The sequence below is a fragment of the Mesoplodon bidens genome, assembly GCF_964165515.1.
Source record: "Mesoplodon bidens genome assembly, chromosome: 17".
In the NCBI taxonomy this organism is placed as follows: domain Eukaryota; kingdom Metazoa; phylum Chordata; class Mammalia; order Artiodactyla; family Ziphiidae; genus Mesoplodon; species Mesoplodon bidens.
In genome coordinates, this window is record NC_138174.1 from 62,835,998 (window position 1) to 62,841,997 (window position 6,000).

Here is a 6,000-nt window from a genome sequence, read left to right on the forward strand (position 1 = left end):
CACCCCAACGTCCAGTTCTGGTGCCGGGCAGCCAGGGTCCCCCTGGCTCTTGTGGTTGTCAGCACAGGTTTGGTCTCAGCTGTAACTCACTATCCCTCACTCCCCGGCTTCCCACTGCAAACACTGAACAATTGCCAGCGCCAAACAGAACCCAATCTCTACCTTTTTTCTGATAGCCAAGGGCTGCTAAAAGGGAACCTTATAACAATGATATCTAATCTCAGTCTGTATGTTCCCCTAACCCTCGTTGTCCAACCCACCCTCTCTCCTTCCCTCTTTCCTTCCTTCCCTCATCCCCCTCTCTTTCTACCTTTCTTTTGTAAGATCCAAGTACACAGAATTGTTTTAATCACAATTGCTGGTGTGCATGATACACTCTCATAACTGCTCCATCAGTGACTTTCTTCCTTCCTCCCTCTCTTTCTTTCTTTCATCACGTAATAAATACCTATGAATCTACCATCCAAAATAAAATCTGCTGGTAAACCTATATTAAATCAAATCCTCTCCCCAGAAAACTCTACACTTGCCTTCCCTAACCCAATGTAACAATTTTCATTCCCTTGATTTTTAAATTTAGCTATATAACTTTTCTCATCTATGTGTATCCTTTAAATGTATGTTTTTCTTTTTGTTTTAACTTTAAATGTTATTATAAGTTAAACTTTTGTATGTAATCTTTATTGATTAACTTTTTTCATTTAATGATGTTGTTTGGATTCACTGTTACTGCATGTCACTGAGTTTATTCATCTGCTGTCTAATATTTAATTGTTGCAAATATACCACAGTGTATTTGCTTATACTCTCCTGATGATGAGCATGGGGGTTGTTTCCAGTTTTTAACCATGTGTACTTGCTGCCATAGGCATTCTTGTTCATGTCTACTGTTGTATACATGCAAGATATTTTACAAGCAAAAAATTATAAAAATGAGAAACTCACTTAGTACTGTACCCTTTTCCCAAGTGTGTTCCCTTGTGTTTCTGTTTGCTTTTGGTTTTTCTGCAGGCATTCAGAGAGGTTTTTTAAAAAACTATTTTGTCCAAAGTTTATGGTTCTTATCTAAGGGAAGGTTGGTCATATAGGAGCTATTTCTCCATTTCCAGAATCCATCTGAAATTGATTTCTGTGTGTAGTATAAGACTTGATTTCTTTCCATATGGACACTCAATTTTCTAGAACCATTCATTGTAAAGACTGCTTTTTTATACTGCTCACTAGTGCTCCCTTTGCCATATGATGTGAGTTGGGTTTCTGAGCTCTCTACTTTGCTTCATATTTTTCAATTTTTGCACTATCCTAACTCTGGCAGAGCAAGTACTTTCATTTTCTTCTTATTCAAAAGTATCATGGCTATTCTTGGCCTTTGCATTTCCATATAAACTGTAGAAAAGATTGTCAGGTTCTAAATATTCTTTAAAAACCTAAATTTTTTAAATTTTTTATTAAAAAATTTAAATTGAGGTATAATTGACATATAACATTGTATTATAATGGGAAGGAGGGTCTCCAAACTCTTTTCAGATGAAAACATAATGATTTGATACTTGTATATATTGTGGAATGATCACTACAATAAGTCTAGTTAACATTCGTCACAGAATATAGTTCTAAAATTTTTTTTCTTGTGATGAGAACTTTTAAGATTTACTAAAAGCCAAATATTTTTTAAAGCCTTTTAATTAAGATTGTTATGAATCTCTAGGTTGATTTAGGGAGAACTGACATCGTTACAAATTCAACACTTCTAACCGATGAGCCTAGTATCCTTCAGTTAATTTTGTTATTCTTTAATTTCTCTGAGTAACATCTTACAATTTTCTGGTAGAATTTTTACTCATCTATTATTCCTAGGTTTTAAAAGTTATTTTTTGATACTATATAAATAGTGTGTTTTTAAGGTTATAAGAAGATAATGTCTTTTAAATAATTTTCTTTTAAAAAATAATTTTATTTTCTGTTTGTTGGTGGTATACAATTGATTTTTGTGTATTGACTTTGCAAGTGGCAACCTTGTGAAGCCTTTTTTTTTTTTTTTTTGCGGTTCGCGGGCCTTTCACTGTTGTGGCCTCTCCCGTTGCGGAGCACAGGCTCCAGACGCGCAGGCCCAGCAGCTTTGGCTCACGGGCCCAGCCGCTCCGCGGTATGTGGGATCTTCCCGGACCAGGACACGAACCCGCATCCCCTGCATCAGCAGGCGGACTCTCAATCACTGCGCCACCAGGGAAGTCCGTGAAGGCATTTTTAATTCAAGTAACTTATTTGTAGTTTACTTTGGATTTTATACATACAAAATCATATCATCTGTGAATATTGAGAGTTTTCTTTCTTCCTTTCCAATTCTTATACATACTATTTCTTTTTCTTACCTTTCTGCACTGTCTAGACTCTTCGGTTCATTGTTGAACAGTAAGGTATAATAGTAGGTGATCTTATCTTTTTCCTGACAAATGTATGGCATAGTGGGAGGGAGGGTCTCCAAACTCTTTTCAGAGAGTTTGGGGCTTCTTTTTTTTCTTTTTTAAGAATTTGATTTTTTAAAAATATTTATCTTATATTGTTTAATTTTTAAATTTATTTATTTGGTTGAGCCAGGTCTTAGTTGTAGCAGGCAGGCTCTTTAGTTGCAGCCCGTTGGTTCCTTTAGTTGCAGCATATGTGCTCCTTAGTTGTGGCTGGCAGGCTCCTTAGTTGTGACATGCATGTGGGATCTAGTTCCCTGACCAGGGATTGAACCCGGGCCCACTGCATTGGAAGCACAGAGTCTTAACCACTGTGCCACCAGGGAAGTCCCAGAGCTTGGGTCTTTTAATGATCTAGTCCAGTGCTAGTCACACTGCCACCCAATCACACACATCTATACATTTTCCTGGAATTCTACTTGGTTGTGCTTTTCTTAGTTTGGACAGTTACTTGACCAATCAAACCACCCAGTCTTTCTCTAGAACAAGATCTCCATGTGCTTGGGTCCACGAAACCTGCATACTAGAGGAATAACTCCATTGGTATAAATTTCTCCATCCTCCATTCTTTTATCAGACAAGCAGAGGTTTTTGCCAAGTATCGTTGCTTACCACCTGCCAGATTGCCATGCTAGACTATTTGCCCCAACTTGTTTTTATGCCACTGTGCTATTTTGCATTCCTTGCATTAGGAAACCTGCAGCCTCTGTACCTGCACCACTAGGCGCTGGGTTGTGGGACCAATTTCCCCTAGTTTTTTGTGCCACCTAAGGGGAGGGTGACTGCTTGGTCCAGCCTTAGCTCTCAGTGTGCCTAGGAGAGGCCACGCCCCCCCATCCGTCCACATAGTCCATTCCTAAACGGGGACGTTTGCTTTACTCAGCAGCATAATGTTCCCTTTCCCTAGAGACAGGGTAAAATACCCCAGAAGCAAGCAAATGTGATAATTCCTTCTAATTTTTGAGACTTGAATGTGGTAAGAGGGCACAAGGTAGGAATCGGAAGCATTAAAGGGTGGTGGTTTGTCTGATAGCAATCGGCATCCGATCATTCCAGCTGCCTGAAAAGCTGACTCATGACCTCAGTGGACTTATCGCCCCCCCCTGGTATTTGTAGAGCTGAATTGTATTTTAATGCTTTGTTTGTGCACTAAAGTGTTTCTATGCACTAACTTCCTAGTTGACGTGTCCTTTTGTTCACTATCAGCCTCCAATTTCACATTCCAGGCCGTAGTCAAGAGTGGCCAGGCCCTACGGTCACAGGCATGCCTGCAGCGCCGCTTTTCAGTGCACTTTGAAAACAGTATTTGACGTTTATGCCTGTACATTGTCTGCTAGCAAATAAACCCATTGCTGTTAAACAAAGCTCTGTGTTTGATAAAAATTTGTCTTGTTTATTTACTCGAGGCAAAGGGGGCTTTCACTGTGTCACAGGGCTTGCTTTTTAATAAAACTCTGCCTCTATTATTGGGGCATATGGGAGTGAGTTAAGAGGCTGGCAACAGCCTGACAAGAAAATATTATCCGATTGATTCATTAATAATAATTTGAAGTTGCTTTTTCTATAAATGTACCTCCAAGAAGCTGATTGACTACACCCAGCTTTACGCTTCTCCATACCCTGGACCAACTATTATTCTAGTGTCAGTACTTCTTGGTGCAACTATTAACTCATTACGTGTTTCCTTACCTAACTTGAAACATACTAAGGGCAAAGACCATATCTTATTTGATCTTGATACCTTAGTACATAGAGAGGCTCCTCGTATTGAATAGGTGCTCAGTAAATTGTTGAATGAATGAGTCAGCCACATGCTCTAAGTCTGTGTGTGCACAGCCGAGGAGAGGTTGAGGATTTAACTGCATGATTCAGGTCCAGGATTATTAAGCTAATCTTAATTAATTATTTAATTAGTTAATCTTAATGAAGTCTAGAGTAGTGCTGGAAGTGAGACGACTTAAGTAATGTTTTTGATACCCCTAGTGAAACTCCCACATACTTACCCTCTATCATCAGGATATTTCAAGTATAATCTACTCTGTGCCACCCACAAATAATTTGGTCATTATTTAAGTCCTTAATCTTAAATTGCTATTGAGGACATGTCTGTAACAAAGGCAACAACTTTTAAATTTGACTATAGAAGTTGTTTCACCTCTGGTTTTTAAAGTTCCTTGACTATAAAAATGAAAATTTACAGTTGAATTAAATCAACATACACTCTTATATTTTTATAAAATGAATGGAATACTTAAATGACTGGTGATTGTATCTGATGTAATACATTGGATTTGCTAAAAGAAATTTTTTTTAATGCATTTGGATCTGGGGCAATGAATCCTCAAGGAGCTCTTAAGTATGTCAGACTCTCAGGTGTGCCAAGAGCAGCCCCTTTCCAATACCACATTTGAGTCACAAAACGGGCTTGGAAAGAGGGCAGGTGAAGAGTGACAAAGATTTTTGCTCTGAACTTCTGCTATGGACTGCATTGAGCCGTATCCTCCTCAAATTCATATGTTAAAACCCCAACCCCCAGAGTGGCTGTATTTGGAGATGGGTCCTCTAAGGAAGTAATTAAAATTAAATATGCTCATAAAGGGGGGGCCCTGAGCCCATAGGATTAGTGTCCTTGTACGAAGAGACACCAGAGAGCTTCCTTACTCTCTCTGAGTGAACTTTGAACGAAGAAAGGCCATGTGAGGACAAAGTGGCTGTCTGCAGGCCAGGAGGAGAGAACCCTGATGGAACTTTGATCTTAGATTTCCCAGCCTCCAGAACTGTAGAAAAAAAAAATTCTGTTGTTTAAGCCACCCAGTCTGAGGTATTTTGTTATGGCAACCTGAGCCAACTTAGGTTCTATATATACGCTTCTGTAATGTTTGATATTTTACATCAAAAATTTATTTTTGTATTATTTTTGTCACACACACACAAAATAAATGAAACTCCCACCCACTGACAACTTCTCCTCACCCCAGAAATTAATGTTCTCATTCTGGGGTAGAGAATGTCCTTCATTATCCTCAAATTATGCTGGTTCCATTGATAAGTAGAGAATAGTTTAGTGACATAAACTGAGAATTGGTCATGTTTTTTTTTTTAATAAATTTATTTATTTTTGGCTGTGTTGGGTCTTCACTGCTCTGCCCAGGCTTTCTTTAGTTGCATGAGCAGGGGCTACTCTTTGTTGTGGTGCACAGGCTTCTCATTGTGGTGGCTTCTCGTGGCAGAGCATGGCGTGTGGGCTTCAGTAGTTGTGGCATGTAGACTCAGTAGTTGTGGCTTGCAGGCTCTAGAGTGCAGGCTCAGTAGTTGTGGTGCACAGGCTTAGTTGCTCCATGTCATGTGGGATCTTCCCGGACCAGGGCTCAAACCCATGTCGCCTGCATTGGCAGGCAGATTCTTAAACATTGCGCCACCAGGGAAGACCCTGGTCATGTTTTTGATCTTTTTTTCTTAGATAAGTAGAGTTCTGGGATTCTGAGCTGGGACTGAGGGGCTCTATCTAGGAGTACAGGCATAGTCTTTGAGGCAG